The sequence below is a fragment of the Zophobas morio genome, unplaced genomic scaffold (assembly GCF_036711695.1).
Source record: "Zophobas morio isolate AGI-343-1 ecotype UQ-CSIRO unplaced genomic scaffold, CSIRO_AGI_Zmor_V1 ptg000024l, whole genome shotgun sequence".
Lineage (NCBI taxonomy): Eukaryota > Metazoa > Arthropoda > Insecta > Coleoptera > Tenebrionidae > Zophobas > Zophobas morio.
In genome coordinates, this window is record NW_026972129.1 from 4,099,395 (window position 1) to 4,113,113 (window position 13,719).

The following is a 13,719-nucleotide window of genomic DNA, read 5'->3' on the forward strand; positions in this document are numbered from 1 at the left end:
AAGAATGGGGGATGACGATACAAACGTTTTGTAGAAAGCTACCAGCACATAAAATTGTTTGAGTATTGGAAGTTTAAAATCATTCAAAATGACGATAACTTAAAATAGCGCGCCTCATTTTCACCGATAGAGGAAACTGTGGTAGATGTGATGATAGGCGTTGTTTAAAGTGTAGATATTTTGAGACTTGCGAATGACATTGACGAAACATCATCCTCATTCTTAATTTAGTTTATTTGAAAAAAACTTGTACATGCAAATTTGTTTAGTGTGAAATGCACAAAACTTGACGCGTAATTTCTCAAAAAAGTATTTCAAATCTAGGCGCGTAACTTTATTATTTTTATTCTACGTACACATTTTACCTATAGTTTACTCAATGGCACTCGGATTTAAGACCAATTGTTATATTCAGACATGCAATGGTGAACATACTTACAATAGTAAATATTTTTTGGGAAATATTTTTGACGTTTTGTAACTATATATAGCCAAGACACACGGATTTACCCATTTTTACATATGACGTAGGAGTATTATTTTAACAAATGGATTAGTCAATGCCTACAAAGTATCTAGTACCTCACAGAAATTAAGCCTGTCTTAAATTTCTGTCTTTTTCAAATGTAGGTATTTTTTGACATTATAAGACATGCCACTAATTTCAGGGATGATAATTAATTAGGACACAACCTCTTGGATTCTGATACAAAAAAAACAAGTTAATAAATAATTATTAATCGAGATACAAAGCTACGGACAATGTTTGCTCTCAACATACGATTGTGGGCTGAACTATCGAAGGACCATTTTAATTTGGACTAATTATTTCCATTTAACACTAACGCAACTAAATTCACAAAAATGCTCTTTATTTTGGCAGTGTTGGTTTTCCATATTTTTTAGTACTTTTACAATGAAATACGTTAAAAGAATATGAGGAACCAACTGTCACCAAAAATTAGTCTAAAGTTATTTAGACAGAACTTTTTCCTTGATGCACATCCAATTCTCTACACGTGTTAGACCGTATTTTTCAAAAACAATTTATTTAGTAATTTTTCATTTGGAAATTAACTGAATAAAGTGTAATAAAATTACTCTCTCATACAAAGTTAAAAAAAAATGAATGGATAATTTTTGAAAACCAGAAAAATTGGATGGATTCTATGTATTTGAGAATACTGCAAGTTTGAATAATAAAATAAATAAAAACACCAATTCCAAGCATATTTTTTCATTAATATTTATTTAATAATTAATTTTAATAATAAGACACACACGAACGAACACAGAAGACCGAATTTCGTACTGAATGATGAATCTTTTCAAAACTTAAAGTGTTGCTTGATTGAGACAATGTTTTTAAATGCGCTATATAAAATTCTGAAGTAATGGGTAACATGTGAACTCTTTCAGTTTATAGCACCATAGATTTCTTACAAAATCTACGTTAGCGAATTATTTACAGAATAAATAGTTCATCCGTAATTAGTAAGATTTTTCAGTCAATTGGCCAGTTTTTCATTGTCTTTACAGATATTCACTAAAATTACATTTACCTCAATAGGATCTTCAAACACTGCAAATCATTTTCGTGCTAGTTCGTCCTGGGTCATACTCATTTGTTTTTAGATCATCCTCGAATGATCAACGAAGATTACACAATTAAATATGCAAAAATGGAAAAAACTCTCGAGGAAGAAAACACGACAATTAAAATTATAATGTTTATCCTTATGAAGAATTAATAACTAAACCTTGTCCCAAGACTACATTGACCTGCAGATTTTGCTATGTTTCAAGAGCAAGGGAGAGAGTTACGTGTAAAGAACTTTCGAATTTTATCGTTTATCTAGAATGATTCCACACAACGTTTCTGAAATTTTGAGGATTTTGTTACATTTAGTTGTTGTATTACATTTTACATGTCAAAATTTACAACAAACTAATTTAAGGAAGAATGGAAGCAAGTAAATCACATTTTAAAATGTGTACATGAAATGTTTTCAATATTAACAGATTGTGAAACAAACGATATACTAGAACCTTATTTTTTTTAATGGGGAAAACGTGCGGTTGTTACAAGAAATGTGCATCATCACGTAAGCTAATTGATGTGTTATTTCTTCATTGGACAGAAAAAATTATTTTCGAGTGGTCGGCTACAAATATCAAATATTCCAATGCACATCTTTCAAATGTAAGTAAATTCTTGAGGTAATGGAGAAATACAAAGAAATTGTAACAATACTGAAAGAACTTGTCCGGTGTTGTAATTTGAGATCTAACTCGAGCTATGCGAGGAAATACGTGTTAAGTTCTCTATATGTTTAAATATTACCACACATGTAGAATGTAGATACCTAGCTGTCAAAAACAAATATGATACGTAATTTGGGGATATGGGTGCTAACTTGATGAAAATAAGAAGGTGCTGAAGCGTGAGACATGAGTGAGGTTTTCCTTTTATTCTAACGATATGAAATATGCATTACAATTTTCTCAGGAGTTTAACATCATTGTCAAATTATGTAAAAGCAGCAAATTAAAGAAGCAGGCTTTTTAGTCATATTTAATTTTGTAAAGGATTAGAAATGTATATGTAAGTGTTTGTTTACGTGATTGCATACATTTGTACTTTTAAGCTTTAGTCGTACCTATAAATGAAACGGTTGAATTTTTAGCAACGAAACTTTAACATAATTAACTGAATAAATCACAACCAATATAAAGATTGGTATAAAATTATGTGAACATAACTTCCTACACCGCTTAAGAACGACAATTAATATTCATTGTTTAATTTCTCATAGAGGGAAATTAAATATTAGAAAAAATATTCCTCAACAATTTTATTCTTAAAGTGAAAATAGAAGTTTTCCGTTTCCATCTTTCTATCATCGCGTTCTGTCCGTTCTTTCTTGGCATTTTTAGAAGTAGACGATTTATGAGATTCTAGACTGAAGACTCCAGTGAAAATCGTAAAAACTAACCAAAATACGTTCATGCCTTCTAACCAATTGATGACAAAATGTAAAAGTAATTTACTAATAATAATTTTTCAGTTCAAATGTACAATTAATATACTCATTTATCCATAGTTCCCATCAACTCTTATTTTTACCTTCAGTTACAATGTTTTTTTTAAGTAATACTAAAATATTGTTTTAAGGAGTACACAATATTATATCAAATGAATTCATGTATCCTCGCTACGAAGTTAATGATATTATCTAAAAAACAAAAAAAAATAAAGATGCTTTATCAAAAAATATGCATAGACTTTAACTGTATTTTAAAGGATGCTCTCTGCATCCGTGACTAAGCAGTAACTAAGTCTTTTGACCCAAATGTACGTTCTGCATTTCCGTTTCTTCGCCTTTTATGGTCAGCCTAATAGAAAATTATTATAAACACATGATGCCTGTAACTGCCAAACTGTTTACTTTCAAATTTAAACGTACTTTATCGTTAGCCTGAAGACTATTGGTTTTATTTACTTACTGTAAATATAGTTTTTTCTTAAAATATTCATAAATAAATAAAATTAGAAATATATGTATATAGAGTGACAATCAAAACGAAAAGGGCCATCACGTGGCTTGCGCAGTAAAACAAGTTCCGTTGGTCGAGTCTATTTATAGTTCTCGGGGGATGGAAACATAAGGCAGTAGCGCCGTTAATTTATCTTACTTTGGTACTGTATTCGTGTGTATGGTGTCAGCGTTTTGTGTGTCTTATTTTTTTAAGTTATTATTATTTATTTTGCCACTTTGTATTTATTAGAATTAAGAATTTTGTTTAATAAGGTCCTCAGAACATTTATTACTTTATGGACCTTTTATGATAAGTCAGTTACGCCACTGGCTAGGGATAGGCGCGCATCTGCAGCTCCGCCTATGTCACCTTTCGTTCTGCTTTCTGCTTGCCACTCTACCACGAGATGTTTTTTCGGGCTGATTCGATAAGTTATCGTCACTGTTAACGTTACCCAATAAATGCAGTAAAATTTAATAAAGTTTGGAACAACAAATTTAGACATTAAGAATTGTTCCAGAAAGTTCTGCATGTTTTTATCTTTCCTAAATAAAAATTAGGAGAATAAATATTAATGCCATATAAAAATTTGTAGTATGCATTCTATTTAAAAACATATTTGGTATCTTCCTGTCGATCTTTAAATTTGTTCAAAGTTTTGTATACGAGTAATTACCATTTTTCCTAAGTACCCGGCTACACATCCTCAAAAATTTAATTCATTTGCCTCAAAGTATCAGTTCTTTTGCTTGTTGTATAAATGACTATTCGTAGGAGTTACGAGTATACGGTGATTTTTTAATTTGTGATCTAATCACTCAAAAATTTGTTGGCAGAACGAAGTCGGCCGAAAAGTAGCTTGTAACTTGTCACAGAACATGAGAAAAAAACACAATTTAGGTTGTTTTTAAAGACGATCTATGTAGTTTGGTGGTGTGATGGGTAGTCCAAAATAAATCAGCAATTTAAAAAATCGCACAGTATTTGATATTTACATTCAGCTTTTTAGGCATGCCAATTTTTGTCAGAAAATTGAAATTGCAGTCACGATAAATGTAAAAATCAAACTTAAGGTCAAACTCATCGTCAATTACTAAGCAGAAACCCATCATTAGTTTGTCTACTAATGTAAGATTTGTGGTGTATTTTGAGTTGTCTTTATTTTTATAGTCAATAACTAGTAACAAAAATTGTGATTTCTAGTTAGATCAAAGTCTATTTTTCTCTTTGTTGTACACAGTTTTTGAAATTGGTCAAATATTTTTATAACAATTACGCTTAAAAACGGTGTAAAACTTTCCGAAACAGATCTTACTCCAAGGATTGTGCAACAGAGTTTTTCGAAATTTTGATAAGAAATTGGTGACAAGGGCACAACACCAAAATGTGTGTAATTATCTCTTTCAGAGCTTGATGGTGTTAATATAATAAATGTGTGAACCAATTATCCATTGCCTCAAAAAACGGTTTGTCTTGTTTAGAAATCTTCCAACACAGTATAACATTATGATAATTTTGATTTTTGCGATAATTTGTTTTCTTTATCACATCAAGCGGAGTGGTTTTAGTACGTTTTTTTAAGACAAAAAGAAATAGATATGGTTAAAATAAAACCCTCGCCAGTTTAAACTTGGAAAGGAAAAGTGGTATTTTATGGTAGTTTTAAAGAGTGAGACAATTGTAAAGAGTATGACCGAAAGAGCTAGGATGGTGGTCTAAAATAATTGCTAGGTGTGACTGAATTTAGGAGCAAAATATGGGTATTTGAAAAACAGATACTGAAATCTGATCTAAATTTATGAAGTGCGTTTTTCTTTTCAAATTCCCGCATTAAAACGAACCTTCACATTTTGGTATTAGCACAAACGAAATCTCAAAAAACTGATGGGAAACTTGATTATTATTATCATTCACAGGGCTGCCACTTATGTGTTATCCTCGATGTTGAGTGAAATGTACAAAAACGTTTAGGCATCACAAAGGAATAGGTACATTAGCTATGTACATGCTAGAGTGTATCAACGATGGGACACTAGCTGTAGACACGGAGCAGCCATTGAACATTGCATGTTTAGAGTTCTCAAGGCGTTCGATCGGATGTTCAAAGAACGTCGTCTTTTTAAATTTCAGTTTGCAGTCATAAGAAGCAAACTTTTAAATTGTGTTCGGGCATTTTTTCCAAGCGTTCACTCAAAGTTAAAACGGGATCAGACTTTTCTCAAATCTGACTTGTCAAAAGCTCAATTCTTGATCCTTTTCTTTTGTTATTCCCAAGTTAATCGGTTCCAACGTAGCCATGTTCACTGATGACATTAAGCTTTACTGTAAATCACTCAGACACCCGGGTCAGTTACAGACAGACCTTACCACTATCGAACAGTGGTCTGGTGCTTGGTTGCTGCCGTCAAACCAAGATAAATGCACTACACTTTGTCTTGGTAAAAACAACCAGTGTGTTAATTATTAATATCAAAGTAATGACACCACCACAAAAGTTGTTGCAGAACAAGTCGATCTTGGAATCACAGTAATCAGTGATTTATTGTGGTCATCTCACATTACCAAAATATGTCACACACGCTAACAAGACGTTATACTTCATCAGTAAAAGATTTCAACACATTTCTTCGACATCTGGAACTGGAACTGTAATTGTGTAAGCGATAAAAATCGCCTCGAAAGTACTCAACGTTGAGCCACCAGGATGTCCTATGGAACCCGTAGCCCTCTTAGGATGAGATATTTTTACTATGGAACCTATCTACGTTTGAACAACGAAAAAAGAAAGATGATATGATAATTGCTTTCAAAATTCTCCTTGGACACTTTCCAGTTGATCTCCAGACACTGTAATTAATGATGATGCTTGTCCTCATGGTCATTCTCTGAAACTCAAGAAAGATAGTCTTTGACAGTTGGAACGAACAATCTGCCTCAGGAAATTGTAGAGGCGGATACTAGAAACACCTTTCAAAAAAAGGCATACGATGAGTACACCAATTAACTATGTGGCAAAATCGTAGTAATTGTTAACTTATATTTTTGAATATTAATTTTGATATGAAGACGATTTAAATTTAAATTTGTTAACCCTGTAGATTCACAGACATAGTCTCAATTTGTATTTATATTGTAATAATAGTATTAATGTTACTGCATTTTAAATAAAACCACAATATTTCTTTATACATGATAACATTGATAACAATAGTGGATTTTTAAATGCACCCGTCGTTTATTTTTTTATTAAAATAAGTTGTTTGTACATAACTGACGCCATGTATACTGACATGAATATTTATGGTTTAAAGTAAATTTACTTGCTGACGGTTCAAAACACAGAGTGACGTTTTATTATGTCTAAATAAATGACGTAAAGTAGAATTTGTGTCCTATACATACATACATATTTTAGTACACAAATCAACGCTCTGAAAATTAAACCTGATGTTATCTTACATTTTCTTTACATTTGAATTTATTTATGCTTATATTTAATTTTAACAAACGTTCAGTGTTTGATATGGATTTGAATTAATCGCTGTCCGTGGACAATATATTAAGCACCATAATTATGGCAAAAACCTTAAATTTATTTATGATATTTATTTTAATAATTAAACCACATAAACTTGGCTTCTATTTAATAAAACGGTTAATTAAAACGATCGCAGATGGAACAAAAGTAGTGTAGTTCGTGTTCTGCCGAGAGAGGAATAAAAACGCAGCCATGGATTTTGAACGTTTATCTTTGATTGTTACATTTTTAACTTAACAGTAAAATCGATGGTAATCAGACAGGAGGAAAATTCTCCAAACCTACAAAACTCCATGGCTGTCTTTAACCGTGTTTTTTATTGCCCTCTTGGTATATATTTTGGCATAAATTATATAACATAAACTTGTTATTAAGATTTTTGATAAGACACTTTCTTAGCCGTGTCTTACACACAAAAATTTTTCTACATCTGCATTTTCACAGTAAAATAATTTGGTAGAATCGATTTATACAAATTCGCTATTCATATGGAAAAGTTAATTTTGGGACAGTTCTCCAACAATATCACGTTACAGAGGCTCGCTCTATTATCATAGTTTTTCGGCCAAGTTACTACCTGTTTAATACTCAACTTCGCCGAAAAATGATTAGAGTTTTGTTCTGCTCAGTATAGGCTAAAATTTGTTTAACATTTAACAATTACATAAGATTAATCAAAATAAAGTGAAAAGAAAAGAGTTTGTCAAGGTTGTGGTATTTTGGGGATTAGGAACTACAAATGGACCTTACAAAAGCGTGATGAAAGTACCTCAAGCAACTAAACATCTATTCTAAAGTGACAAATGTGTAGATAAGCATAATCGAATAGGTACTGTCAGAATGACCTCTTTCGAGATACTGTCGTACTTAACATGGTTTTTGAGGTACATATTTCGTTCTAGCTATTTACTTCTTGAATTAAGTGTACCTACCCATCTTATATTCCCAGAAATATGTTTACATTTCGAACGATAGTAGGCCAAATTCGGTTTAAACTTCTCAAGTTACAGTAGGCAAACCAAGTTTTATGAGATCGATATGATGGTTTTTAAATCAATTACAAGTCAAAAGTATCAAAAGTATAAAGTCAAAAGTATAAAGTCAAAAGTATCACTTCAACGGCTGCAGTCCAATGCTATTTTAAAATTACTTTCTTAAATGATTTGGCTGTCACCAAAATATGACGACCGGAATTTTAAGAATACTGTAACCACAAACTATCTAAGTAAAAAAAAATGTCTTTATGCAAAATGGTTTACGGTACGCCATGGACATACGTAGTCAGATTAATGAAAAATAACGTCTTTAATTTGTCGTATGGGTCTATTGTCGCCCTTTTTCCTTGTTTTAATGCGTAAGGACATTCTCAGTGTTAGTGGAGTTATTTTATTAAAACATTATACAATTCAATGCGTTTACGCAACGAATCAATTTCAGCATAGTCCGTTCATTTGCGCACATCAGTTCCATCCAATATATTATTTTGTTCTGTAACTGCATAAAACTTTTGTCTTTGACATGTAATTTATTTTTGTATCGATCTGTTTGCTTACGTAGGTTCCTCTTATTGGCCTGTATTGAGCTTTTGAAGCAGTTTGTATTTGATTAAGCAGTTACAGTTATCGAGTATTGTTTGCTGAAAGAATTAAAACGCTCAAATTACATTTGCATAATATTTAACATTAGAATGATTCCGATGGGACATTTTGTAGTCCTGTAGTTGATTTGTACTTATACTCTATATTCCCTTATCATTTATTAAATATTTTAAATCAGTCGGACATGAAAATTTAGTCTAAAACTATGGGGACAGTGGGTCTACGCACTTAGATTAATTGTTTGATGGAATTTTTTTTTCGGTTTGATAAATGTCCATAAATATCACGTTTATTTAATTAAATGCTCTATGTAGTAAATTTCTAACGTACATACCTAATGTGCGACTCCATAATTTTGCAATTATTTATTATATTTATTATCTTTTCTTTAGTGTACTCGTAATTAGTCCTCGTGGAAAATTTTGTGTGACAATTGAATCTACAGTAGAGTCAAGATTTTATTTAAAATCCTGAAGTTATCTAATCATATAGATTAGGTAAGAGAACAATAGTAGCTGTATCGTCTACATTATATAAATATATATGTCTGCATAACTATAAATTTATATTATGCATACATATATTTACGGAGAAAAGAAATAATCTTAATAACCAGTTTTCATTTGCTACTCAGCTGATAATTATAAATCTGTTTAACAAGACCGACATTTATTATTAAATGCATTAATAAGCCCAAATTTAGAATTCTCATTAAAAATGAGAAGATTAAAATGATATCCATAGTTACAGCCAGGTACTTACTGTTATATATCTAAAATAAAGTGAACATATCAGTTGTTCTACTGCAGAGTTTAAGGTCAGACAAAATCGATTTCTTAGTCGCAGTGCCCTTGCATCTGACAATTACTACTTGTCTCCCTGAAAACTGTCGATTAAAATACTAAGTAGCAGTTCTGCATTTTATAGTAAAACTGTAAGACAAATTTTCTTCATGCAGATGATGGCACACTATTTGTTCACAGGATAAGCGGCATAAGTGTAATGAAAATTAAAAAAATAATAATAATAAAAAACTGCACACCCATTAATTTAAAAGAAAAATAATTCTAATAAAGTGTTTTTGACTAATGTCTGATTTAACATAGAGAAGAAAGGACCCCGATGGTAAATTAATCTCCTCTAAGAAGAACAGATTTACTTTCTTCTTTGATTCCATTACATTTTTAAGTGTATTTGATTGTGTCCAGTGTGAGACGTTTCTTCATCCATGATTTAATAATTCCTTCTAAGTATTTTTAACTCTGTATGTGGCTATATAGTTTATGCTTATTTTATACATTCAAATTTTACAATTTATCTTAGAAACTTGAAAATAAAGACCTCTGAAAGTGGGTGTTTATGGAGTAATAAATAAATTTATTGATTTGTTGCCCCTAGAAAACTCATGACGCAACCTCAAAACAAAAATAAAGAAATGAACGTTTGTTAACAAAGACTACAGAAAGAAATGCGATATTGCTTGGACTTAGTTATGTGTTTTTGATTGTCGGAATTGCCTATACTGAATTCTTTCAAATTTAGCATATATTTATTTTCAATAATTTTCCTAAACGACTCATCTAATTTTCTTTAAAATCGGAAAGCTGGTGATATTTGAAGGAACTAGGTGGAGTAAAACTAGAACACCCTTTTCGTTTAAGAGAGAGACGCGGCTATGTTTCCAGTCTTTTCATTTTAAATTAACCCCATTCCACAGAAATGAGCAAAAGGAAGTATATACATATTTAATTTTTAACTGTCTAATTCAAGTCAACAAATAGTTTTGGAGCATGGAAAAATTTTGTTGACCTCAAACGCCTACTTTTTTAATGTAATATAAATATCGATTATGTTGTGTTTTCTTCATAAATGTATTATTAAAGTAGTTATACAATATGTTACCGACAGAATTTCATTGCTTACTAAACTGTTTATTTATCAACTTATATAACGAGCTTCCTGAAATATGTATGCAATTTTCTCGGGCGCTCATAGAAATTGATTTTTTAACCATATAAATATTTACGAAAAGCCAAAATATATTTATTTTTATTACAGTATTTTACGAAAACTATAGATTTTACAGCATCTAAAGTATACGTGTATATGGCATCGATATTAAATATCTAAAATATTTTGCAAAAGCCGTCTAATAACAGGTTTAAAAAATATCTATAGTTTATCAAAATTTCGTTTTAATCAATTACCTGATACAAATCCATGAATTAAGCTTGGATTAAATCAGCCTTAATGTCGTTACTATTACGTTTTTATAAATTTTGTAAAATATCATATGTTTTTAATTCGAATTTAAAAGCTATCTTTCAAGTTCCGTTTTAATTAGGTTTTTATACTTGTATTTACTTACCTATATTAAAATTCCAAATCAATAGAATACTCCATAATAATGATTTTTCAATCAATTATACCTAAAATTTGCTTTAAAAATATGGTGCATTTCCCGTTGGCCGAGTTCACAAAATATGTCTAATGCATAAAGAAATGTAAACATTCTAATTTATTTTAACTAACATAATGTTACGAAGTAAATTGCTGAGCGGAGGATATGCGTCGGACAATTGATTTATTAATCAGCATGTTTGCAGCGAACACGTTTCATTAAGTAAGGGTATTTCTAGAAACTACAGTTTTTAGCATCATAAATTATATTAATGGTATTTTTAGAAAACATATTTTTACAATTTTCACCACTATGTAGGCGTCGTTGCTTTGCGATTTGTACCCACAAACTGCGCATTGGTGTCAGTATTAAAAAGTTTGATTTGCAATTTTTAGAAAATTGATTTAAATTTTTAATAGTAGGTAATATACTTATTAAGAACAATAACCATTAATGTTTGTGTAGAATTTGAATCAGTGATTAATTGTTTATTAATTTATTTTAATAACAGCATATGCACCAATTGTAGATAATTTGATGTCTGCAGCTGCTGTTGTCAACAACATACTTTACGTATGAAATAAATTAAGATTTTTTTTGGTGATACTAATAATGTAAAAAACAAGAACTTCTCTGGCTCTCAGTTCTTAATTTTTCATAAGGATAGACATTTGAATTCTAATATAAATATCAAACAATATAAAAATACATAAATGAACTATTCATATACATATGTATTATGTTTTTATTTTGAATGTCAAAATATTACTAACATATAAGGAAAACCTTACTTAAAAGCATAATTTATAATAAAAATTTGTTTAGTAATAGTTTGAGATGGTGGCAATTTTTGGGATAGATGAAGAAATAAGTGTGGGTACTAATTCAGACGTAAAGATATACTGCATGTCTCAAATGAAATTTTTTTAATAAATTCTAAGATAACATGATAAATTGAACAATTATGCATTATAGTTATATCTGCTAATGACAACATATTATCTTTCCAGAATTAAAAAAAAAATATATAAATCGTTTTTTATTTAATCAATTTAAAAACTGTTTTATTGTTCAATATTTTGAGACAGCGTACATGCAGGGTTAATCACGAGAAGCTCCAGGTCTAAAAAATTCAAAATGCAACTAGCGATACAATTTCATAGCAGTCTTTGATATTTACTAACTGTTTCGGAGGTTATTTTTCTAATAAAAATAGACAGGCGACACACAGATATAAAGCGGAGACCTATTTTTTCGTAGGTACTCTAGGGGGTTATGAAACGTCGAGATAACATGAAAGTAACATCGTCCGATAGACTCGATTAGAATACTTTCTTGGCTTAGGCTCGGGAAGTAAAAAATGACATCAGAAAAAATGATTTTTCATAAGCGAGTCCAATGTGAAAATTGCAGTACATTTTTTCACAGTTTTATGCACTGAGAAAAACCTGCTGTGACGCCCAGTTTTTTAACGAACTTAAAGAAAATCAAGGCAAACATTATGACAGCGCCGAAGATACATCATTAACAAGCGAAACAGATATTCAAATAAAAGAAGTAGTAATAGAAAACTTACAACGGAAGAGAAAATTTCGTCAACATGAATTTAAAGTTACATTAATGAAAAAGCACAGCAGTAACCACAATCTTGGGTTACAAGGCATTCAAATTATCCTTTGACTTTGAGCTTTTGGAAGCAGTTTTTAAGACAGAAATTTGACAACATATTGTTTCGGCGATATAATTTTTTTCGACAAAAAACACCATCAAATTAAAAGCATCAATTCTGAATTAAATGATGCGAGATGGATTTGCTTTAGATTTGTTTTTTTCGCAGAACTAGTAAATGAATGTGAGTTAGACTTTGTTGCAGTAACCGAAGAAGAAGAGATTGCAAAACTAATGCCAATAATTCGAGAACCGAAGAACTGGCACTATATGTATTATAAAACATCTATCCTAAAAAATGTAATATGAGAAAAAGTGAATGATGATAGTTTTATCGATTAATTGTAGATGACAGCTATGATCGGTACGCTGACATTAGGTAGCGATAGAAATTGTCTTCAAACCCCCGTAAAATTTTTTACAAGGAAATGACTCATATAGAGGTTACGACATAAACAGTATATTCTGAAGTCGATAATATCCTATTAATGGGGGAAAAAAATTGAAACAAAGTTCTTGGATGCGTTAACAAATGGCTATAATTTATCACAACTAATAACTAAACCAACTTGAAAGATCTTAGAATTACTGAATACAAATTCGTCTGCTATATAATTCCCTCATATCACCCCATCCCCAAAAGCCTAACGTAACTATCGTTCATTTATCCACGCATCACTTGAAAAGTGACCTACACTACTCTGACTTACTGGTGCTAACCTATTCTGACTGATATGATCGAACTGTTCGAGAAACGTACGAACCATATGACATGTTCATGTTCCTAACAAAACAGGGTTTTGACAATTATTGACTCATTTAAGTCTAAATATTTCAAATTCTCAACTAAACTATTAGGTACTACTCCTACATTGGAGATAACTAAAGGTAGAATTGAAATTTTCTCAAGATTTAGCATTGCCTTTTTGGTGTGATAGGTACTTATGTTTGTATTATGTTGTGCGTATTAGGAA

The 13,719-nt window shown here is 30.7% G+C and overlaps 1 protein-coding gene across 1 annotated transcript in view; it reads left to right on the forward strand.

Annotated features, from left to right (window-relative positions):
• Nucleotides 1-13,719, forward strand: part of LOC135135316 (sodium/hydrogen exchanger 1-like) — a 47,007-nt gene that overhangs the window by 1,822 nt on the left and 31,466 nt on the right. The window lies entirely within an intron of this gene.